This window comes from Scaptodrosophila lebanonensis, unplaced genomic scaffold, assembly GCF_003285725.1.
Source record: "Scaptodrosophila lebanonensis strain 11010-0011.00,11010-0021.00 unplaced genomic scaffold, SlebRS2 tig00000098-arrow-pilon, whole genome shotgun sequence".
Taxonomy (NCBI): domain Eukaryota; kingdom Metazoa; phylum Arthropoda; class Insecta; order Diptera; family Drosophilidae; genus Scaptodrosophila; species Scaptodrosophila lebanonensis.
In genome coordinates, this window is record NW_022060568.1 from 1,493,109 (window position 1) to 1,519,781 (window position 26,673).

The 26,673-nt window shown below is 39.0% G+C and overlaps 1 long non-coding RNA gene across 1 annotated transcript in view; it reads right to left on the reverse strand.

The window, feature by feature from the left end:
* The window catches only part of LOC115628042, a 50,429-nt gene that overhangs the window by 13,217 nt on the left and 10,539 nt on the right, over positions 1-26,673 (reverse strand). The window contains exon 2 of the long non-coding RNA XR_003995735.1: positions 7,550-7,574. This is a non-coding gene — a long non-coding RNA (uncharacterized LOC115628042). The remainder of the gene's footprint in view (positions 1-7,549; positions 7,575-26,673) is intronic.

Below are 26,673 nucleotides of genomic sequence, written 5' to 3' on the forward strand. Positions count from 1 at the left end.
TGGGTCTGCGTCTGCGTCTTTTCCAGCCATCAACAAGCACATCAACATAATTTTTATGAAGGAATTCGCATTAAAAATGTTTATTGTGTTTATTTATTGCAAACAAGAACGGCTAAAATAGAAACACATACGAGTATACATAGATGCGGAGGAAATCTAATGGAAATTGTAGGTCTGTTCGCATGTCTTCTCTGTCCTGGTCAGAGTCGCTTCACAGCTTTGTAGCTTTGGTGATTTGGCGTTGGCGGCACAACGACTGTGCCCGTTTTTACACTTGTTCGCCAGCTCGGTCAGTGGTACCAGCAACAGCAACAACAACAGCAACAACAACAGCAAGTGCAACAACAAGAGAAACTGCCGGCACCAGCTGCCAGCTGTCTTACAAATGTTCTTGCTTTTCGAGGAAACGCCATGCCATGTAAAACAAAATCTAGCGAATTATTTAAACCAACTGGGACACAAGGTGGCGGAGGCATTGGCTTGGGATTGTGGATGGGTTTGTCGATCGGTTTTGTTTATGGCCCATAACGCACACGTCCACAGCCCGACCGCAGATTTCCGCTGCATACAATGTATCATTCGAGTTGTTGACCCACAAATGTTCTCAGATAAACAGATAAACAGAGACTTTGCCAAATCCTAACTAAATTGCCTTCTTGGAATAATAAAACTGAGAATAAAGAAATCTCTAGCTAGTAGAGATAATTACAATAAATCACTGAATACTAATATCTCAATAGGTACTCGTGTACAAGTATAAAACAGTTCGTCCTGACTGTCGGATCACTCATGAATTGGGACTAGAAAGCTGAAATTTGTAGACAAGTTTCCTTTTATGGTGAAAGTGAGAAACAGTTCTGCCCAACTTTATTGGTCCTTTTCGCTCGGGGGATAAACTATTTTAGTTTTGAAATATTTTCAATTCCATTAAAAAATTACAATAAATAATCTTTCTACTTGACTTAAGATAAGATGGTTCCCTTAAATGCTTTTACTAAGTTGGGGCTGAGATTTCACAAATTCCAGTGCTTACATTTTCTAATAAAGTTTATTTATTTAAATATTAGTAAGTGAACACGATGTTGTCTATTCGCTAATGCTAATAAAACGCAGGGCACCATTAAAAAACCAGGTATTCCTTATTCCAAGCGAGCGATTTGTTCAAGTAACAAGTTAGTGCGAGATCAAGGAAGCAGCTGAAAGGGTTACTTAAGCCGCTGAATAGTTTCTTACCCTACTACACTCATTTGAGAAGAGTTTTGTTAAAAGAACAACTAAGAAACTTAATACTAATAATTTATTTCTGCACAATCTCAAATTTCGAATAAGACATATGTATACATACTATAGCTGTGGAGGATGCGACTTTTTATAGCCAAAGGGTGAAAAGGCATACTAGTTTAGTGGAAAGGAGGCGTATATCCATAAGTATATTCTTGATCAGCGTGACAAGACGTATTAATATATCGATATTAATAGGAAACCCGCGTGGTGTAAACAAGCCAAAAAAGTCGAGCATACATAATTACAATTATATCTAATTGTGAAGGAGGAGTTACAAAAGGCAATACCAGTAATGGAGGATAAAAAGGATAAGGATAAAGGATAAAATATTCAAACCTGTCGCGTTCCCTATTTCAATGCCAAATTAGGAGACTTCAACTCATTTGATACTCTTTGGAAAATGAAGCGATTAGTATCAAACATTGTAAATGAATTTTCATTAGCTTGAGAACGCGTTGTCTTTATTTAACGAGTGCCTCTGATTAATGCTGGAAGCACATTTTGGCATAACTCATGATTAGCGAAAAACTAATTTGGTGGCTTTTCGTTTAATGTTCTGTGCTTGCGCCCAATCAGTCATATAAACATTCTTGATTCTACCTAGAGGCTACCTTTCTGACAGCTCTTCTGTTGTTCGGTTGGTTCTGTTTTTTTTTTTTTTTTTGGTTTGGCTGTTTTCGCCGTTTTCGCACGGAGAGTTAGCGTCTCGAGGCATGCAACATGGGCGCGGTCTAACGGAAATGAATACGATAAATCAAGACTAACAAAGATACAGATATATATAGTATACGTATACGAATATAATAGAAAAATGGTTAGATTTTGGAGGCACATTTTTCAGCGCTAGCCATTAAGTGGACTTTTGTTCAATGGCTTGACCTTGACTAGCACGTATGTGTGTGTTTGTGTGGGACCTGGGGAATTGGGAAAGCCAACAAAATAATGCAAGGATAAAAGGAAGAGACAGAAAGGGGCACGCAACTGTCAGTTATTAACGCTAGGCGTGTTCTACACACGAAAAACACATCCCGTGGGGCACCCGAAAAATACAGAAACAACAACAATAACAAAATATGTGAAATTTATGCGCCAAGGCGTGCCAAAACCAAAAGAATAAGAGAGGCAGTGGGAAGCAGGACGCGGGGAGCTGGGAGGCGGTGAAAATATCAATTAGTGCGATCCAAATATGTCCCAAATGTGTGGGTGCGAGTGTGCCTGTGTGAGTGAATGACAGAATGACAGCTGTTAGCCACGCGGCGAAAGTTAACCGTTAACTGCAGCGAGGCACGCCTGTAGAGAGTGTCGCACACACTCACATGTGAGCGCGCCACAACTGTCGCCGCATGTCCTTGACACATATCCAAGTATTTATTTAACACGCACAGCGCCAAGCGTCGCTTAAGTGCTCATACATATGTGTGTGTCTGTGTGTGTGTGTGTGTGTGTGTGAGCCAACGCCTTTAGCAGTTGCCTGGCATGTGGCAGGTTTCCACACACGGCTCACAGCTTGGCCCTAATCCATTTCTGCTTTTGTCCTTCTCACTTTTAAGGATAATTTCTGCTTGCCAAAATGAAATGAAATTTTCTTACTTTGTGCGCACAAAACTTTTCTGGCTTCCCTACGTATCTATACCCATCGGCATGTGTGTGTCTCTCTCTGTGTGTGTGTGTGTGTGTGTGTGTGTGTGTGTGTGTGTGTGTGTGTGTGTGTGTGTGTGTGTGTGCTTGGTAACATAATCCTAATGGAATTTACATTGAAAATTTACAATGTTAGGCAACAACAATGACAAGAACAATGCCTGAACATTGCGTGTAAGTAAGTCAGACAAGGCCAGGCCAGGCTCCAGCCATATTGTCCTTTGCCATTTAACTGTGTGTGCGTGTGTGTGTGTGTGTGTGTGTGTGTGTCAAGGCACATTGGGCACGCAACATCCTGAACGTATTGCCTTCTGCATGGAATTGATTTTACATACCCATTTGCGATATAACAACCAAGTGACATTTTTTCGCATACCCGCATTATTTGCTCCCATGCGGCGCATCGACCAACAAAATGTAGATAGTCCAGTCGAAAGAAATCGTTATGTGCACAGAAAATAATAAACAGTTTGGAAATTTTAAATATTTAGAGCTATAGGAGAGTGGAAAGTCATTCGTTCATTAGAAAGGTGGGAAGAAGCCTTTGAACAGCTGGCTTCTTTAAAGCTAATTTAGAAAAAAAAATGTTTTCATTTTTAATAAATGTCTCGTCTCTGTCCTTTTTGTTGCCAAAATTGTAATACCATAGCTTTTGAAAGATAAAGATTGCGATTTCTAAAGGTTTAGTTCGCCATTTAACGACGCAAGGAAACTTTTCTTTTCCAACTACACTGTGTATAATAAGAAATACCTATCAGCCCAAGATATTCTTTAATTGTAGATATTTCTGTTAGATATTTTGGAATTATTAATTCTTTAAGGGTCTATCATACACTCCCTTCTCTCCCTACACAAATTTATTATCGATGCCAACTAATTGCTGAAATCTAGATTTAGTTTTACTCCAACACCTAAGTAATTATTTATATACAACTCTTAGCTTGAGGCCTGAATGCTATAGCTATTAAAATATATTTAGTTGGATGATTGTTATTTGTAATTGCATTCTTTGTAAATAACATACAATTTGTTACTCAGATTGCTGACAGTGATGAATATTTCGAAAATAGTGTGCTGATGGCAGAAATATTTCAATATTTTACACTTAATCTTGCATTTTTCATGAGTTCCTCATTTTGAATTCTTTTCGTAGACGCCATATTTTAAATGTTTAAGGCGATAGTTGTTGACGTATTTTTATTGCCCTCAAAATTAAAGCCAACTTGCGATTATTTGCTCCACTGTGTGGATGGCCGTCTTTTTTCGTTGCTTTCGTGCCTGCAAGTTGCAATTGCATTGGGGATATAGTACCTATGAACCATACATACATATACATATACATATAGTATGCCTGGGATGCGTTCAACAAAAAACAAAAACAAAAACAAAAAACGAAGGAAGGAAGCTTGCCAAGTGTGTGTGTTGGCTGAAGGTCAAGTGCATTAAGACGAAACGGAAATGAAAATGTTAAATAGAAATAAAAATAGTCGCAAGACGAAAATCAGAACATAAAAACCCAAAAACATCGACCGAAATCGCTGCCATGAAATGAGCGACGCCGACGTCGACGTCCACGCCGATGTCGACGCTGATATTGACGTCGGCGCCGGCGTCGGCGTCAGCGTCGACGTAGATGTCGACGCCCAACGCATTTCGTGCCATTTAATTTCACTTTGGACAGAGTTTGACGCAGGAGGAGGATGGGGAGGGGGAGGGTGAGGATGAGGATGAGAAGCTGGAGGTGGTAAGGTGGCTAGCAAGGAGAGTAAAGAGCGCAGGCGAAGAGCACGACGCGTGCGTGAGCGTAGTAAATTTTATTTTATTTGATTTGATTTTGAAAGCAGCGCCAAATGTAAAGAAAAAACGAATGTGGACAACGGCAACGGCAACAGCAACAGCAACAAACGAACAAAAATATGCAGAGAGCAGAGAATACGAATACGCTGGCGTCGTAGTCATCGTTGGCGTTATCCTTGAACAAGCCAAATGACAGTCTGAGTGGGTGGCACTTAATTGTGCGTGTCAGGCAGCCACTATGTGTGGTGCACACACACACACACACACACACACACACACACACACAAACACACATACACTTGCTGGGTGTGTTTAAGCAGTGGCTTGGCTTGGCTTGGCCTGGCCCGACCGACCAAACGACCAAACGAGCAAACGACCCAGCGACCAACGAGCGGGTCGGGCGTTAATAAAAGCGGAAATGCTGGCGCCGACATTATCATTTCAACTTAGGGGGGGAGGGGGTGCTGCGTCCATGTTCGCTGTGCAATTATGATAATTGTGCGCCCCAGCATAGAGCACTATGGGAGAGGGGCTTGAGGTGCGAATCAGCAAGCAGCAAGCGGTGGTTATGCTGAGGTGGTTATGCTGAATGCTAGCGAGTGGTTAGAGTGCCTACAAATTGGCAGACAGGTTAAATTGCGCGTAACTCAGGCGCAGATTTTTGTCTTGACGCTGTGATTGATTTGCCTTCAACTTACTTATCATTATTATTCTCGTCTCTCTCTTTCTCCCACACATTCCATTGACAGCAACAATAACAACCACACGGAAGCCAAACACACACAGCAGCAGCAACAAGAATAAAGCCATTAGATATATAAAGACACTGGCGCCCAATTGTCTCGAAGGCCCCCAACCAGCATTGCAATGCTAGCGCAGAAAAAGAAATGAAATTGTCGGCAAAATTCGTCAAAAAAAATAAAAATAATAAAGCTGGCGGAAAGTGAAAACTTGCGAATTTGCGAGTTCCTTTTCCATGGAAGAAACGCTTTAGCATCGTTTGGAGAAACACAAATTGACGACTTTAAATAAAATTTGTTTAATTTTTACCTTTCGATGCACACTTCTTGTCAAAAGCTTCTTGGAATTGTTATCCCATATGGGCTTAAAATGTGGGAAATGTTTTGAAGACTCTTTGAATTGCCAAGAAAGATAATCTATTTTGTGATTTTAATTAAATTTAAACTTTTTCAGATTTGTATTTTGTTTGAAATTCTTAAAATCGTTTGGCACAAACAAAAATTGTGCAGTTTAGAGTTAGTTTTGACTTTATATGTAAATATCTTGAGCAATTAGTATGTTCATTTGATAAATATAAGTAAGAATTAAAATCAATTCTTGTGCTTCAGTGATTACCAATGGAAGGGAGAATGACGTTTAAGACGTAGTGCTTCAAAGTCGATTTTAATGAAAAATTGTTCGATGACTAAAAAGTTGAGTCTTCCTCCGTCCATATCGTAGTTACTACTGATAACCAGAATTTTATTCTCGCTGTGCTTTTGCGGCACTTCCCATTCATTTGAAGCAGATGTTCCAAAACGATTAACCAACTATACTATGTATGTAACATATCTTCTCAATATCAGTGAAATGTTTTGGGTGTTTTTTGTTTTCTGCTTTTTCTTTTTCGTTTTCGTTTTGACCAAATCCACAATTAACAACAGCCGGCCTTGCCGCACCTTGTCGTGTGACGCAAATGCCACAAAAGGCCCACGCGACAAGCAGAAACCGCAGAATGAGATTCTATGCCCTGCTTGTTATGAATTGATTGCGTGCTGAAAATTTGCTGTCTTTGATTGATTTCGCTTGATTTGACTTGAACGACTGGCAGAGGGCTAGAGCGAGGAGGTGGGGGCGAACAAACACATTGGTTCATGAGACATACACGTACATGCCACAAGATGTGCGGTGTGTGTTGCTTATGTTTGTCTTCGACACAACATGGCGTATGAGTAATATTCGGCTTCTCTGCCGCAGGAAGCTGCGTCTTGCGTCTGTCTATTTGGGCGTGTATTTATAGCCCGATGTTGTGGTTACATTATTTGAATTGTTTACATTTTCTGCCTCGTCCGTATTGAAAAGTAAAAAGTTCGTTGGCACAAACGATTTAGATCAATTCTAGAGGCATCCACAGCCCTATCGCCGACACAAATGGGTGTGTAGTACGAATTTTATACTGAAAAAATGTGTAAATATACATATATGTGTATGTCCATAATTTATCACGATTTTAATAACAAATAATTGAATGAAAATGTTTACTTTACTTGATTTGAAAATCGAAAGCAAATCGAAATGAATGAAGTATTTAGCGGCACTAAATACTAATTGTATTGCTGCAAATAATTTAGGTCCACTTTTAAGAAGGTAGATGAAACAAAAGGAATGTTAAAAGAAAGCAACAAGTCGTATATCAAACCTAAGAGATGGAAAAAATATTGTTTTTCAAAGAAAATGACCTTTATTATAGGAATACGGTTGTACGAAGCGATTACAAATCTAAATGACTTGCAGAAATACCAGTATGCAATTTTTTATTTAGACTCATCTCTACTTCTACAAGTATTGTGCTCAGAAACTGCAATTAATTTCATTTCCAATATTTAGGGAAATAATTCGTGAATAATAATACCTGCTCTTTAGTTAAAAGCTTAATGATAGTGTTTTAGAAGGCATATGCATATGCTAGTTCCCGCGCTATCTGAGTTGTTTTTAGCCTTAGTTAGGATGTCCTAAGCGAACACATTATTTGAAAACATATTTAAGAATCAATTAATCAATGGTCGATCAGAAATATGAACGTCTCTAGAGGTTGTATTCTAGAACTTACCTTTCGATTTCAATGGAAGGCACACCTGCAATGACATAGAAAATGAAAAATTTGGCATTAGCATTACGCGCTCAAATATTAACGTATTTATTAGTTGGCATTAGAGACGAGCAATTGTATTGCTGGCATTTGTTAATGTCGATTAACAACGCTTACAGCAATAACAATTTTGTGAAATTTAAGTCTCTGCCGCTCATCAATAATTACAGCTTATAGTTATCCATTATGCATAAACTGAGACACCCCCCTGAGATATTTGTTGAATGGTCTGTCTGTGCGAGAATGTACATACATCGTTGTTTGTAAGACTGATGATGATTATTGATTAGCCTGCGCCTCACGTACCGCCCCCGTCTCCGCCGCCGCCACCAAAATTGGCAAAGGCGGCTCATGATTCATCGTTAAAATAACAGCAGCAGCGGCAATAATAGCAACAACAACAGAGGCAACAACAAAAAAAACAAGCGCGTAAGTAGCTAAAATTTTTTAGGCAAACACCACACACACACACACACACACACGCACGCCAATTTTTAGCCTGTCCATTAATTTGGCTTAAATCTTAAAAGCAAAGACCACGACGACTTTTTGTTTATTTGGATTTTGGCTGCCTTTTAGCTGTTTAACTTTGTCATATTGGTTAGTTGTTCATTCTTTTGCTTCTTGTCGCTTTGCAGTCACATCTTACACATTGTCTTTGTATCAACAGTGCCTGCCAAAAATGCACGACCCGCTGCGAGTACAAGTTTGCAGAGGCTGTGTTTGCGTTTTCAATCATTTTCTGTGTATTTCCAATTCCTTGCCTTTTTCCCGTTCACTGGCATCAATTTCTTTTAGTGCCAAAAAAAGAAGCGCAAAACAGAAACAACAACAAACCAAAAAAATAAAACACATAACAGAAAGATGAAGAAGAAGAAACAATAAAAGAAGAAGAGCGAGCCATCCAAGAGAATGGCTGCTGTTTGGATATTTTGTGTGAATTTTCGCAAAATTTCTCATTGAAATGTGCAAAAAACCCAATTAGTGACAATTAGCGGCAATTTTTTATACTTGTATTCATTTAGCTTAATACAGTGGCAGCCGCCTAAAACAAACAAACAAACAAAAGCCCCAGCACGATATATGATATAATTCGATTAGAGCCATAATCAAGCTGAAGACAAATCGCAATAAAAGCGCCGTGATGAGTGAGAAAGAATGTATTTAAACTTATTTTCCAAAAACTAAGTATGTACAAGAAATACTACTTATAAATGTAAATGGGGTATATTATATTTTCACAAAGCATATAACAGGCATAAAAAAATAAATAAATTCCCAATCTGCAGGAGAAGACAACTCGATCTGGACAGGTACATCTGTTTGTCTGGATGAACGAATGGATTTCGGAAACGGCTGAGTCCACATAAATCAAACTCGCTATACTCTATACTCTGCTAATCTCCAGACAACACGAGTTTACTTTGTAAAACTATTTTAATTTCAATCCGTTATTTATTAGAAAAATTAAATTGCTGCACTTCTTTTCAGAACGTTTTTCTTTTTGAATAGTACTTTGGTGGACAGATATTAAGAAATATCATCAAAAAAAGTAGTTAAGTTAGTCAGTTGAGCTGCTTTTACAAATGAATGACCCGGGAATACAAAGTCCGCTCAAAATCCGGCATCTGGGGACCACACGCAAATAGTTCAGCTCATCTCCGTGTTGCCTAATTCGTAACTTAAGGTCGTTAAGTTTTTCTACTACGATTATATTGATTTCAGCAGCATCCCACGACTATTCTACAATACAATGCTAATAAATATACGATATAGTTTCGCTTGGACCACGTGAGCCAACTAACGACTTCTGGGTATACCTGAGTTAGAACTAACCTAGCCTAAGCGGCTAATAGCCGTATCTGTGTCTAATCTCCACTACGCTACTACGTGACCTTTTACAAATGAATGTCCACCCACTTAGATGATTCAAATGCATTCATTAGGCAGCCCATTCGATGCGATGCGGTGCGGGGGGAGGAGGGAGGAGGGAGGAGGGGCTTGTGCCGACTATGTACATAGTATGTATAGTTTCTTATGCAACTTTTGCGCTTTGAACCGCTTGTCAATAAAAATGTGCATACAAAGTTGTTGCTAATTTGCACGGAAAGATTTTTGTTTTTGTTTCGCAATTGTTTAAGATTCCGCGATGCGAATTCTATAAATATGAAGACTTTGTTGTACACACACACACACACACACACACACACACACACACACACACACACACACACACACACAGACAGATAAGTTTTAAGTGTCACATTAGTAGACACAAAATTTATTGCAAGTATTGCCAGCACATGTTAGCATACAAGTACAAAGTATTTGTATGCCGTTTATTCTCGCCAGATAACAGTTCAGATTTAAATGCATCTCCCCGAGTTGGTCGTCGCCAGTGGCAGGGGAAGGGGAAGGGGGTCGTTCAAGAGGGGCTGTTAAAGAGCTGTGGAGCCCTTGAATGACGTGCTACGACGATTACTTGCTTCCCCCCTCTAGTGCAGCAATTATCTATTCGTACACACGGTTTGTTATGCAAACAACACACTCATGGGATTGCAGATTAAATGAAGTTGAACGATAAAGCCCCAGTGTTTCAACAACTTGACAGACACATGAGGCTTTACTTTTATACCTAGAGCTCTACGTTATAAAAATGGCCCTATTTCTAAACAGCGTTTCTCAAATTTCCAAAGCCAAGACTAGAAAGCTTTCAATGTTTCGGAATTTAGCTCTGAAACTGCTCATAATTAGCAATATATCTAATAACAAATAATGCACTTTTCCGCTCTACATCGACAAATGTCTATGATTTTATCACTTATCAGAACGAAAAATAAATTCATACTTTTGTTCACATACTTGTATATTTGATGTCATGGCCTTGGAATAAGAATCAAATAAAAGTGATTACACTATTTGCATTAGCTTTGATTACACATTTAAGTTAAGTTTAAGTCTAAGTTAACCGATTGCAAGTATTACAGATATTACATATGTGGAGAATTGTTTAGAGAATTTGGAAAAATGCACATGAAGCTCCTCTTCGTGCATCATCATTCGACTTGAGCATGTCATTTAAGCTGTGGTCAGACAAACAAATAATTTGCTCACAAATTCACGCAATTCTGCAAGTAAATGTGTACCTCAGAGTATTTGCAAAATAGTTGCTAATAATAGATAAATATATCCTAAATATGCTGCATATAAAGATCCGCTTCGTGCGTGGTTCGACTTAATTGTTAAAGTTAAAGACAAACAAATAATTTGCACACAAATAAATGAAATTAACTTCAATTCAATCAAAAATCCAACACCGAATATTTTTTCACTACAACACTTGAGTTTTAAATACAATGTTATTTGAAGAACTTTGACAAACCTGTGCGCGAAATAGAAATATTTGCCAGTTTTGGTTTTTCTTCAGCTTTCTTTTGTCTTTAGAAATACACAGTGTCTATGCTGTGGTCCAAATTCTTGGCGTTTTCAACTGATGGAATACTCTACGTTCATGGTTAATAGCATTTATTAATAAACATTTTAATGGACTCTTTAATAACTCAAAGCGACACTTGCTCCACAATTGCAGCCGTAAAAATATTAATTTTGGACAATGGCAATCAAATGGTAGCAACAACAACAGCAACAACAATAGCGTGGAGCACATTAAAAATTATTTAATTAAGTGATTTTAATTCCTTTCCTTGTATATTTTGTTGTTGTTGTTTTTTTTTTTTTTTGACTAAAAATGCTCTTGGCCCGGCACTTGAGACTCGAGTCGAGTCAAGTCGAGTTGATTGTCTAATTTCATTAATCGAGCATTGCAGCAGCGCCGGCCACTGGACATTGCGAGGTGAGAGATGGGCGGTGGGAGGTGGGAGGTGGTGAGTGGGAAATGGAAATAGGAAGGTGGCGGCGGTGGGCAAGACGTTGGCCAATCAAGCGCTTGTCGACTCGACGTAAATGAATTGATTGGCAATGCGCTGCAGAAGTGTGAAGGAGAGAAGAGGAGAGGAGAGATGAGGAGAGAAGAGGGGGACTGTGGCACGCACAGCGCACTGTTTGTCAATTAAAATAGAGAATTTGACCTCTCGGGTCTAACGTTTAGTAGTAGCAGTAGTAGTAGTTGTTGTTGTTGTTGCTATTATTATTATTGTTAGCGATGGCATCGCATGCCAACAGCGAAACGCCACAACTTGGCTCGATCGGTCGGTGGTTCAGTCGGTGGCAGTCGGTGGTGCTGTGAATGCGGGTGCCATCACTTGCCTTGGCCTTTTCGCAGCTGCCGCGTGGGCGGTTGGTCGGATGGTCAGACTGTCGAACGGTTGGACGATCGGACAGTCGTTCATTTGTTGGGTCGTTAGTCGTTGCTGTTGGTCAGCCGTTGAGTCTCTCGTTGTTTGCCGATTGTCTTGTCATGTACCAATTGACATAAATCACACTTAGAACGGCAGTGCCAGTGGCAGCGCCATGAATGAAAATGAAAATGAAATGTCTGTCCATTGGCCGTAATAGAATAATCGTTTCATTTTCTCGATTCACTTGCGGCCAAAGTCTAATTGGCGGCCGCCGCATTTGTTGTTCATTTTACCTTTCTGTGTGCGCAACTATCTGGCAAATTAAACAAACGCGGAGCAGAAGAAGATGCAGCGCCAGACTGGCCACAGGTCGGCAGCACGCAGTCCACAGATTGACAGATGCACCCCATGCCAATAGACAATTAGGTAGTTGGCAACAACAACAACAACCACAAACGAACAAAGTGCAAGTGAAAGCCAAGAAGCAGAAGGCAGATTGGTAAACCATTCGAAGTGTGGCTGCAACAATTAAACAATTTAAAGCACAAGTAGGAGTTAAAAGAAATAAAGTTTTCTTCCTCACTTGAGATGACTAGAAAAAGGACTCTAAGGCTACTTACTAAGTCTACGGTTGCAGTCTTAATCTCCTTTTAGCTGAGCTCCAAGTCAGTTTTATTAACAATTTCTTTATGCAAAATAAAACTTGCTTTACGAGAATGACTAAGCTGATTAGATTTATAAACTTATATTTCAAACAAAAGATATATTTTAACTAATATATTTAATATACTATGCATATATTAATCAGCACAGCTCTATTTAATACTGCCTGTACATCCCCAGTTGTCTTAAAAAGAAAGTACCTCACAAAAAGTCCCAATTTGCAAAATGTTTTGTACTGAAAGGCACTTTTTTCTACAAAAAACAAAAGAAGTATATTTTAAGAAAAGGTTAAGTAAGGATGGGGTCTTACTAATAATGAACGGGATTCTGCCAAAGAACAGAATTGAAAAGTCTAGCTTATAGGCTTTTACGTCAGTAAGTGGTGCCTGGGACTCTCTGATAGAAAAAACTTTCATTCACATCCATATGTTTGCCATTCAAGTCGGCCGATAATGTTGTCTTTGTTCTTTCTAACCACGCAACTCTGCCATATTTGCTGGGAATATGGAAAAGAAAAAAATCCATTTCCATACGAATAAGACGCCAAACTATTTCGAAACAGCTAATTTGAATAAACACAAAAAACTAAACAGGGGGGAAGTCAGACAGACAGACGGACGGACGGACGGACGGACGGACGGACGGCAGATGGATGGTAGACAGAGTCAGAGTTAAAGCTTCTACCTCGCGCGCTCTCTTTCTCTCTCTTTCTCTCTTAGCTCTGACTATAAGGCAATTAGAATTGGAATCGGTATAAGTCCAAAACCGAATCTGAAGCTGAATCTAAATCTGCTGCTCGACCCGTTTGTGACGCACAATCAAAATGTCAAAATTGCTGTGGCTGTGGCGTTAATTTATAGCAGGCAACACATTTGTTATTTTGCGAGCTTTAGTATATAATTTTAAAACAATAATCATAACAAAAGGTAAAGCATTTGCCTTTGTTGCGCCCGCCCCTTTTTTGGTTCGTTCTCCCAAACAGGCGGCACCTACTTTGGACACACAAACATACTACATACATACATATATACTTGTACATATGTACATATGTATAGTATGTTGGTCACATCTTGGGGCTTAGCAGGGGGGCTTAGCGCCAGCACCAGCACCAACACCAGCTCCATAGCCATTGCCAGCTGCTGGTCTCGGGTGCTACACGGCTAGTAATCGGCGCTGGCGTCTAATGCTTCCGGTTTAATTAGGCTTTGGGGCTCAGCCACGCACTACCCAGATGTGTTGTAAGTTGAAGGCTGCGATAAGATATGGCCACACATAATGTTATAGGTATGTGGTTTGCTTCTTTTTTTTTTTGTCGCTTACATTTTTCTCTCTGTTGCTCGCTCTCTCTCTCTCTCTCTCTCTCTCTCTCTCTCTCTCTCTCTCTCTCTCTCTCTCTCTCTCTCTCTGTCGTTGCTGTTTTTTTTTGGGTATTGATTGCCTGTTCTGGCTAATTTTGTGGCCAAGTACAGGGGACCATTAAAAAGCCATTATATACAATGTGAAAAAGACCAGAAAAAATTCAAGTACATGGCATAATTGCATATGAAATAACGCACCAAAATATACTCTAAGTATACAAGAAAGATCGACAGTCACGGGAAGTTCGAGCCCAAATATGTGACTCTAAATACAAGCACATGGCTTCTACCGTTTCGGATTTCCGCTACACGTTGTCGACGACGATCACCTGAAGGGCCCCGAAGCCCCAACTTGTTGTCATGGGATCGGTGCGATCGACCTATTCTGTACGAGTACTTGTATTTGTCCATTGATAATGAATGTCAATTATCATGTGCTCGTTTGTTTGTCCAACTTTCTGTCTGTCTGTCTGTCTGTCTGTCTATTTGTTTGTTTGGTTTGGCATGCAAACGTCCAAGCAGATCCCAGAAGCACGAATGCTCGGCTAAATGGTTAACTGGCTAACTGACCGTGACTCAGTTATGGCGTATGTGAGTAAATTGTTCAATATTTGTAGACCTGATGCATTTTGTTGGTCTTGTTGGCGCATTATTGTCTTTCCTCGTATGCATTTGAAAACAATAACCTGACGCAAGCCCACAAAACACACATTAGAGCTCTCTGCTGAACTTGAAACTGACAAAAACTATTTCAAGCCACCGACCCCCTTCACCCAAACTAGCTTCCTAAATTTAAGATCGCTGGCAAATTATGTAAAATTTCTAAAGATCCAACGGTGTTTATGAATAATCTATGAGGCACTATAAAAAACCCATTAGTACTAAATTTGATTATGAACCGAATGAAACAGACAAGTTTTTAGTACTAGGACCGCTATCTCTAGTTGTTTGTGTTAGACAACTCGGAGTTGCTTTTGCCGCAATCGATCCTTTGGCAACTATATAAAATAAGGAAGCTATGTATGGTTTGAAATAAACTTGCTCTGCATATCAATTAGACAAGACTATATACCAAGTTTGGTGTCCCTATCTGTTACGGTTAGAAAGTTCTTGGCGTTCATACAGACAGACGATCGGACGAACGATTCATCATACTATTTGTGCCTGGTGTACAGTGCAGCCACTATGCCCTACTTTTGTAGCACTATTGAGCTTAATTATTATTTTTATTTTAAAACAGCAAACAATATTAGATTTAGTGTGAAAGGTCAATTATATTTCCTTTATTATTATTATTATTATTTTCTCTACAGCTACGGTGATTCATACTCCCATGTTTTATGCATCTCAACATCTCATTTATAGAGACGACTTTTATAAGTAATCTAACTAGCAATAATGTCTATCATAAAACTGAAATATACATACATACATACGTACGAGTATGTGTATGCGAAAAACATCATAAATTTTCGGCAGCTAAAAGGCGCCAAGACTTTTAATGAAAATAAAATTTGCACTTTGTTTGTCTTGGAAATTAGTTTGGCGTGCGTGTCTATTCGAATGCCCACCTACGTAAGTACATGCATACGTAAGAGTATGTATATCTATATATTTATCAAATAGTAAAGAGCTATGCAAAGTATTCAAATGGATAACAATAAATTGTATTTGTGCGTATCTTACACTTCCCCATAACCGAGAGATGAAACAAAAGAAAACAAAACGCCGAACGAGCAAAGGAGCGAACGAACAATCAACAACAAATCAAAGAGTTGGCACACTTTGCACATAAATTTCGAGTCGTTCGCAAATGTATAATGTAGATATACTATATGTGGATCATGTGAATTTACCTACATATATACATACATATGGTATATATATAGTTCACATATAAATACTATTTATAGTATACATATATACTCGTAGATAGCTGGAGTGGGTGGCACATGGCACGATTGCGAGTCAGCGGCATTGGCGGTCGCTTTGTTGCACAAATCACATCATTATTGCAATAATTGATTGATTGATTGATTAAGTTGCAGTACACTTACACATACAAGTATATATCTCAGATATAATTGCATGGCCGCAACTGACCAGCGGGCATGTGCCATTCGTCCGTTCGTTCGTTCGTCCGTTCGTCTGTCTGTCTGTCTGTTCGTCTGTCTGTTCGTCTGTCTGTTCGTCTGTCTGTTCGTCTGTCTGGGTGTCTGTTTGTGGGTGGGCGGTGTCGATCGCCAGCAATTAAAGCGCATTCAAATCGCTGGGCGTGGCCGGGCGATAGGCGGCTGGAAGTCCGTTTCAAAGTCGCTGCTTTGTCAGCTGCAAATTAATGTTGACAATGCAGTGGCGGGCACAACAAAAACAACAACACAACAACAACAACAATAAAAGCAAATACAGACACCTACGCCGGCGGGTGATCAGTTGTGAAATATATATACACAATACATATATAAGTAGTACACCTGAATAAAAATATATATACATATATATGTATGTACTAGTAGGGGGAGGCATTTTGATTAAATTTTATTTGAATTTTCAAATTTTTTACCTCGAACTGTGACCTTAAGGTGCCGCGCCGCTTTCTTTTTCTAAGCGGACCTGAAAGTTCATATTTTGTGATGTTTTTAAGAAATACATAAAGTGTTTTGTGCCCCGATTTGTGCCTCAATGAATCCAAAAGAGCATACAATTTGTAACTCAATTAAATGTCCTTAGTTTTTGCTTTAAAAAAATTAATTTTTATTGATGTCTTGTAATTATTAGTCTTCATGCAATATTATTACACATTCGATAGTTTTTAATAACGATCAGAAAATTGTATACAAATATTTGGAGCATTGCAAAACCAGTATGCATTTTAAAATGTATTTGTTTTCTATTTACATTCACGAGCACTTGTAATGATAAGTTAGTGGATATTGGTTTGGATATTGGTGTTGTTGGAAAGATAGGTGACCGGTTTGTTAAAGACAGCTCAGGCAAGTGCTGTAGGAAGGATACTTTTCTATTCGACCAAGCTTAGAAAAGCATTTCAAATTCTATGGGTTTTCCCCAAAGTGTAGGCATACCCAGCGATGCGGCTTATTTTCGCAAATTGTTTAAAAACAATGTCTACAACAAATAAGCCGCAGTCGCGGTCGCGGTCGCCGCCTCAGTCGGCATCGCAGGCACGTTAGCAACAAAAGAAAATAATTTGCAAATGCAAAGCAAACATTTAACAAATAATAACATGCAAAATACATAAAAACAAAAACACACACACACAACCACACTGACAACAATAATAAAAATGTGGTAAAAAGCAAATGAAAAGCACTTGAACAACAATGCCACCATGATAATAAAACAATAGCAGCAACAGCAGCAACAACACTAACAACAACGAAATAAGTAATAAAAACAACAATGAAAAAAGGTGAAAAATACGATACAATTGAATGGGACTGCACATGCAGAGGCAGTCATAAATACATAAAAAAGTACATATGTACGAGCATTAGTATATAAGTATTTACATATGTATACTGATGTGTGCACATACAGTAGAATCTCTATAATTTGGACATGGTTTAAGAGATCATATCGTCTCGTTTCGTTTCGCTTCGTTTCGACGCACCCGCAATGACTATAATTTGCTGGCTTGTCAGAGCAGACATGCGATAATATTCCAAATCCATTCCTAATTAGAAGCTAAGATACGCCACTTAACGGATTTAACTCAGACACTTGGATTTGCCCAAAATGTACAAGTAGACGACATATAGAGTATGTGTCTGATGCATACAAGCTAGATTGGAAATAATTAGGAATACTAAATCCCCACAAACTGAAAGCTAATTCGCTCTGCAAGCAATGCACTCAAAATCCGGTCGATCTAAGCAGTTTGCTCCGTCTAGGGATTTATTTGCAAGCATTTAATATTAAATTTAAAGTCTTATTGTGAGTCTCACAGGCAGAAGAATTAATTTATGTATAAACAAAAAATTAAAATTGAAAATTACTAGATGTGTGAGCTTAAGCTAACAATTCTATCCAGCCACCCACTGGCCTTTTTGATATCGAGCAGTTCTATATAGTTCTATATAGTGAAATACGTAATTTAAGTCGAGCTTAACTTCGATTTAATAAATCGGAAACACAAATAATCATCGATGCCTCAATGTATCTGACAATTTCGTATTTCTTCATCCAAATTTCATCCTAAAGTTCTTTATTGCACTAAATAAGATATATAAAAGGGGTTTGTTTTACACATAATTTAATTAATTTTTCAATACCGATAATGCTAAACATGTTAAGGAGATTGAAGAAAATTTAACTAATTGTTACATAAATTAAAATAATGAAAAATTTCGAATGAAACAATTCATGAACAATTTGCTTTTAAAATTGTAACTACAACATGCTTTGCAAGTTTATTTTTTTGTATTTTATTTTTTTACTTTCTCGCTTTCCCCCCTAACTATAGAATATCTTTGATGTTCAAAGCTCTGCAATATGTGGTTGATTGAAGCCAATAGGCTGTGTTATAATCAAAGCCATTAGGTGCCTAATTTACATATGTATGTTTGTATGCAAATGTCTGTTGGGTAAGTCTATTTTCAATTATATTCGAAACAACAGTCACAAACATTTCGTTAATTACAGAGCTTAGTTTGACTTTGACTTTATGCCCCTTATCCAACTGCCCGTTTCGTTTAACTAACTTTTTCAACTTCTAGGTTTCGCAACAACAACAATAACAACAGCAACAATTCGACTGCAATTTGCGGCGCCCCCTTCGAGTAATGAAGGCAGCCGAAAATGATTTTGTATGCACGACGGAATAGCCTCGCCATCATTATGATAACTAATATTTATATTTGTGAGTTTTATGACAATTTAATTTATTTTGAATTTTTAAATAAATTGCTTATTGTTTTAAATGGCTTTTTGGCTCTTAATTAGCATAAATTGTGTGCAGGGAAGGAACAACGAAAATCAAAAACTTTACGTACAAAAATAAATACATGCTCGTAGTATGTGTGTGCGATAGAAAAATAAATAAACGAGGAAAGAAACTAGTTTTAAGCTAATGAATGGCGACTGTGTATTTGTTTGTTTGTTTGCTTGCTTGCTTGCTTGTTTGGGCCTGAATGGGAAGTTGCAGATACAAAAGTATCTACGAGAATATACATACATACATATGTACAGGTATGAATGTGCGTGTGTGTGTGTGTGTGTGTATGTGTGTTTGAATTCGTGTAAGCAACAACGCGCCCGAAATGCCAATGAACCAAAGAGGCCAAAGCAAAAATTGCTGCTGTTTAAATAATTTATGAATGTTTGCCATTTTGCCAAGAAAATGGCGAAAAGAGATGCCAAAATGAGCATGGCAGCCAACTGAGTTATGGCCTAGCCAATGGCCATTTGAAAGTCGGAAACGATTGCGCTCCACGCCGAAGAAAGACGCCAACATACTCGTAATGTGCATTTAGTTATGGTGCCTGCCAAATCGGTCAGCGTGTCACAGCTAACGATCGTCACAAAGCCACACACACAGTCGATAGATAATCCATGTAGTGTGTATGGCCATCCTCTCCACTCCCCCAAACCCACCACCACCCACCCAACTCTCGCCCTCTCCCCCTCTCTCTTTCTCTCTCTCTCTCAGTGCTCTTTCGCTCAATAAACGACGACGACGCCACAATTTAAATGTGACTAATGGGACTCGTAGAAAAGTTTAAGCGCATTTTTCTTAGTCAACCAAGCAGCGACAAAAAGCACAGCAAGAGATATTGACTCCCACTACCACACACACACACACACACACACACAAACACGCACACGCAGTCAAATGCACATACATATGTACACATGTTTGTATATAATGTATAATGAAACAAACACCCACAGCGAGAAGCGAGAAGCGCGAAGCGACAAACGACAACGAAGCGCAACACAAAAACGTAACAAAGTGTAACGAAGTTATAAATCCAAAAGTTTGACGCCCACGTCAAGGCCACAATTAATTTGCATATCTCGTATATACACACACATACACATATGTATATAAAGCGTGCTAATGCCAGAATGTACGTTATATGTTAGCAGATACTTATGTACAATACAGCTATGCATATAAGTACATAGTAGTATGTACATAACTTAATCGCAAAATGCACCTTGTGGGATACAGATAGTCACGCGGATTCAAATCCGCATCCAACAGCAATTCCGCTAAAGAGAAAATATTGGTCGCTGAATTATTGAAGCGCAGCTAATATTTTATAATCATTATATTATCATTATAATAATAATGCTGCAGAAATAATGTAGCTCATTCAAAGCACCATTTGCCAAATTTGGCAAATTTTCTGCGATTTGCCAAAATGGTAACTGACCCAAAAATCTTCAAAAGGAGGCAGAACTTAGTCTTCGGATTAATGGCAAAGACAGAGAATTTTAGGCCACAATCTGCCAAATATATACAAAAGTTATTTGCACAACTTTTTTTTAATAAAACATTTTCTGAATATTTTATAAACAAGCCGCGTGGCTTATAAAGGTAGAGCAAAAAAAAAAAGAAGGATGCCGACGCCAGTCAACGGCTTTATGCCATTATTTTAAAAACACTTGTTCGAAAAGCTTCTTATAAATAATAGACTCATTTTGCCAAAATATCCACTCCGTGTTTATATTTAGAGAGCTTTGGATGCACCTTGTATAAGTTATTTGAGCTGCATATAAAGAAATCATGTGTACATATGTTTTAAAATGTTAATATCATTATGTATTTGGCTTAACCATTACTATTTCAAATGACAATTCCTCTATTGAAGAAATGCTATCTGGTTGTATATTGTTATAGAACAAATAATAGCATCATTAGCTGTAGTAACTATTCGGTTTTATTCCTCTTTCTAATTAGTCGCTGCACCACTTAGGAATTCAAAATAAGGAATGTATAGTACATATATTGGGTTTTGAGAAACATTCAAAAATGGTAAATGTATTCTGAGAAGTTCCCACCGCACCACAAATGCTTTCAGCTTGACTCGATATCAGCATTATGTACTCGCATTCGGATATGTATTCATACATACGCTACTTAGTTATGTATGCAAATGTATCTTGTGGATACACACACACACACACGCACACACAGATACACAATGATACATAAGTAAACAGCAGCGTGCGTGTGTAACTAAATACAATGCAAATTTCTTTCTCTGTTTTTGGTGGCGGGCAGTTGAGTTGCTGTTTTTGTTTTTAGTCGAAAAAGCGAAGGAAAGGAAAAAACGACAAAATTGAAATACATTATCGCATGAGCGGCGACACGCTTGTGTGTGTGTGTGTGTGTGTGTGTGTGTGTGCGTGAACATGCAAATACACCCCCGTGACGCTGCAGCGGGCGGCAGCGGCATAATTAATTAGTTAGCTGCCTGGCTGGCTGACTGGCCGGCCGAATGGCGGACTGTCGGTGCCTTTTGTGCTAATGAGCCCATATTGTGCGAAAAAAAAAACACAACAACAACAACAACACCAAATAGCTGTTAACAACACACGAAACGTGGCACTAAGGAAGAAGCAGTAGCAATAGCAACAACAAAAGCAACTGGCGACTGCGACGCCACTGTCTGAAGCGACTGCGGCAGAACGACGCACTGCGCGCTATTAAAATGGATTCCCGCCGGACTTCCTGACCATATTAGATTACCAGCTGTTGGCTGATGGACATGACCCAAAAAACAACAACAGCAACAACAACAATAATGAAACAAGAGCAGCAGCAGCAGCACCAGCAACAACAACAATCTTGTGAAGTGACCCATAAAAGACAAAAGACAGTGCAATGCTGACAGCAGCGAAAGTGATGGGCGGAACGACAGAAGGAGCGGGGCGGGGCGAGGCGAGGCGAGGTGAGTAGAGGCGAGAGGTGAGCAAAAGAGAATGCGAGAATGTAGAAAGCAAACGGAGCAAAATATTGTTGTTGTCGGGTCAGGTCGCGCGCATTTGTGGCTTTTTTGTGTGTGTGTGTGTGTGTGTTTGGTTTTGTTTTTGTTTTTGAAGCCAAACCTTAGGCCGCGCCTTCGAACATAATGCACACACATACACACACACACACACACCCGCACGCAGCTTAACGTTGCTTCGACTGCATTAATATGATTAGCAGCTCTGCCAACAACAACAACAACAGCATCAATAAGAACACCAGCAATGACTAGAGCTAATGCCATTTCCTGCCCTGACACGCGCAGGCAACTTTGGCCAAAGTCGGTGGAAGGTCGTTGGGTCACAACGTTTATTTACTGCTGTGGTCTGCCACTGCCACCAACACAGCCACCACCTCTGACTCCTCTGGCACTGGCACTGGCACTCGCTCCGGCTCTGGCCCCCATCTGATCCGATCTGTCCGACTGCTGGCCATATGGCGCCTCGGCCTGCCAACACACTTACGTAAGGCATAAGAAATCAAAAAACTTTAAAGTGCAGCCCACGTGCAGTGTGCAGTCAGCTGTAAGTTACAGTTTGTCGCTCAAATGCACTGAGAGAAATATTAAATAATACATTAATGGAATGGTATAAGAAAGAAAGGGCGCTCATTATGACAGTTAAACTATGTACTACAATCAACTAAATATATTCGTTCATACAAATCTGCATAATTAGTATTACTTCATTTCTAATCATTCCAATAACTACTCCTTTAAGCCTATCCAAACTATGTACTTGTATATCCATTATGTGTAACTCTGGAAGCAGTCGAAAATCAAAAGCACAGCAAAATCCAAAAAATATGAGACTTTTTCTAACACAAAGTAAGGAATCCATTCAATAATATCAAATCATGCTTAAGTTTTTAAGTGCGAACTCCATTTCAGCCAAAAACTGCTGAAGCAATTCACAAAACCGCATTTCAAAGAGATAAGATATAACACGAAATGTTTAAAATATGAACATCTTGATCTTGGTTTGAGCATTCGAGAGAGGCATTTGTCGCTATTTGGTATTAAACTACTCCCTAATTATGTATTTCTCTGAATCAGAATCTTTAAACATTACATTACTATTACAAGAAATTTTATTCACTTGCTACCTACAACATTCTTTAATTCAATTCCAAAGATACAACTACATGGATATAGTATACAATTTGTATTAACAAGCCTTATGTAAGATTTTTTATTATCGATTATGAATATTTTGTAGGGCATTAGTAATAAATAGCTTGCTTTGCTATCCACATTTTGATTTTTAGGCTGCAATTTTTTCAAGTGTATGAATGACATGAGACTAACGACTGTTTGAGTTTCTGTGGCTGCGTGTGGGCCGCTATGAGTGGTCGATGAGGTTGCCGTTGCCGTTGCCGCCAGCGGAAGTGCGCGACAGCTGACCCTTCGGCAGCGACGCTGGCAGCGACATCAACAGCGCAGCAGAGTTGCTTTGGAGGCGCCTACGAAACTGGCAACAATATCAGAGACGCCTACGATAAGTTAGAGGCGATGGCTCAGAAATGGTTGAGACTGATATGGGATCTGAGCTGAAGCACCTGTTGATGGCAGATAGTTCCACAGATGCTTTCTAATCGTTCAGCAATTGTTTACATTCCTGTTAAGGCATTATAAATACAAGTATAAACATATTTGCATTCTATTGTTTGGTTAGCAACTAAACTAAACTGAACTTAGCCAACCAACCGAACTCTTGATTTCGTGGCAATTTGGGCAAAGATACTGCATTATGTTTTTTAATGAAGCATAAAATATTGCTATATGTACATGCCATGCAGGATATGTTGGCAGAACAAGTAAAACAAGAACAACAATCTGATCATGTTCATGATCATGATCGTATACAACATACCATTCAATTCAATTTCCCTATGCAAATGAACAGAATTCAGCAGTCGAAATCGAAAGAAGAAAAAACCAAAGACCAAATCGAAAAACGAAAAACCAACACAATTGTTAGTTGTTGTTGCCATTTGTTGCCGTTGCTCTTAGACCTTGAACAAGGTGAAGTTGATTGCTGAGTTGTTGTTGTTGCTGTTGTTATTTCGAAGTTCAAAGTTAATTTGCGCAAAGCAACGAAACGACGCTAAAGAAAAACGAAACGAAGCAAACAAAAACAAAAAAAAAATAAATAACAAAAAAAAAAAGCGTCGTCGTCGACATAAACAATGCAAAAGATACAAAGATACTCAGATACAAAATACAATTGCCGAACGCTGAAAGATTCACACTCGCACCTCTTTCGGGGCAACAATCGCGAGTGTGTGTAGATGGAAATGAAAAAGTGTACTTCAAGATACACAATTCCACGAATCAGTTTGGCCAACAATGAGGCTGGCACGTGGACACCGTGGCGTATACTCAACCAAATAATCAACACACACACACACACACTTACAGCGTCGTCTATATATAAACTGTAAGGAATTCGGACAATTGCAAATGCACAGTTCTGGTGCAATCGTACGAGCTTAGTCTGCGCGCAGGTTTCGGATGCCTCGTCTATTTCTGAAAGGCATTTCGAGTGCTTTTCGCACCTGTGAACATTTATTGGAGCGGCCAGAGGTATGCGCCCATGAATGGCCAAAGCGTGCCTAAAATGTTCTTCGTAAACAAACAGCCCATGGCAGGCACTTTCAATGCCGACATGCTGACGCCAACAACAACAACAACAACAACAACAACAACAACAACAACAACAAAACCAACAAAAACAACGACAATAGCAGTAACACTGGCAGCAGAAGCAGGAGCAAGAAATTAATGCTCTATCCATAGGGTGGCGCCGGCACAGTGGAGTGCTGCTCACATATATATTGAAAATGGCAGAAAGAACTTATTTGACTCTGCTTTTTATTTGAAAACTTTCCTTTGATGTTTGCATTCATACCGGACCAGACTTTCCTTTATTCTCCACTCCAACACCCATACTGTTTGCGATAAGAATGCAAATGCCTTCCGAAAATAGACCTTAGCACTAAAATTATTGCAAAGTTTCTATAACTAAGCCCTGGGAAATTCCAATAGTTGCTAACTTTTTAGCAAATTAGCACATATGCCCGATTTATTAATAGTCGAACCTTGGTCAACAAAAAGAATCAAACTGAAATCGCTAGGGATATACTTGTAGGAATATAAAAGCAATGGAAGGTGATAACAGTGTTAGGCTTGCACCCATGTGAGTAGCAATAAATTATCAACTTAAACAGCCACAACACAACAACATTCATACATGCGAGTAAAATAATGATTAGATACGATAATTGGAAGCGCTCTGAAACCTTACTATTTGCTTGGACATTGCTTTCAGGACACTGTGCAGTGGCACATGTCTAAAGTTTTTATTTGCCACGCATAGGTAAAAACGGCTTTCCTAGAAATCTTGATGGAAAGTGTTGTGCCAAGTGCATGTGGGCGTGGGTGTGGGCGTGGGAAGGAAGGAGACTCTGGTTGCAGGTTGCTGGTTGCATGTTGCATTTTTGCATTGCCGGCAATTTCTGCATTTTCTGATGGCCGCCACACACGAGAAGGCGCCAATGTTGTGGCTAAATAGTGGCCTGACAGCCGCTCAGCGGTACTGACTTCTGCAGCAACCACCAGAAATAACCACAACAACAAGAACAACAACAAAATAACAGCTTTAACAGCTGGCGCGTCTAAAAGAATCGACGCCTGTCGCCAGAACGACCAAATTAACATTTCACTCAGCAGGGAGGAAAAGCGAATGGAGCAGGGGGAGAGGGGGCGGCGAGCGATCTAACTGCAGTCTGGGATTGGGGGTTGATGGAAAAGTTGGCAGCTCTTTATATACATAAGTACATTTGTGGCCTATGCTCAGCATATGTACATAAGTATGCTTTAAATTATAGCTGCCGTTGATGTTCGTATCGAACAGCTTTAAAAGTCATTTCCCCCTCCCTCCCCCCACATCCCTCGACGATCATATATACATATGTATAATTCGTATACTCCTTTTGCTTGTTGTGGCGTCGCAATTTATTGAAAGCATTTTTGAAAATCAAGTTTTTTATTCGTATAGTCTTTCTTTCTTTTTTGTGTTGGCTTTTTGATCTTTCGCGAATGGCGCAAGTTTCGTCGCGCTATATAAATTATGATCATTCGACGAAGTCTTTTTGTTCTCTAACACACAGCTGAATGGCATGTTTCCTTATACAAATCGACACGCAGACATACATACGTATATACACTTATGTTATGAAATCTTATTGAAAATTTACAACGCATTAACATTTTGAAATGGGTTGGAGTTCCCAAAACATTTGGGAGAGAGGAAGACTTTAGGAAGGAGATATGTACATTTATTTTCAATATAACACGCATTCTTAATTACAATTTATAACGCGCTGAAAAATCCAACTAAAGCCACTGGGGAGAGTCGACCAAACAATTAGAAAGATGATTGAATAATAATGATTTAATGAGTACCAAGCGCCAGCATAATAGAATATTAAACATAATCCAATAGAGCTTTCTTGCCAAATGGTTTAATTTAAAGCTGAGTAATGATATTCATGAATAACAATAAAGAAGCCAATTTTTGAATATAAATCATTCTTTTCTTGAGAAAGAAAATAAAATCAATGTTCCGTTTTGGTGAAACCTAAACTTGGATATCACAAATGAATTGTGGATTTCAACTCTCTAGCCACATAGCGGGTACAATATTTGAACATCGATATGATTAAATTGAAGCACTCCGATCCCCAAATTAAAGTATAATTAGAGGCGTT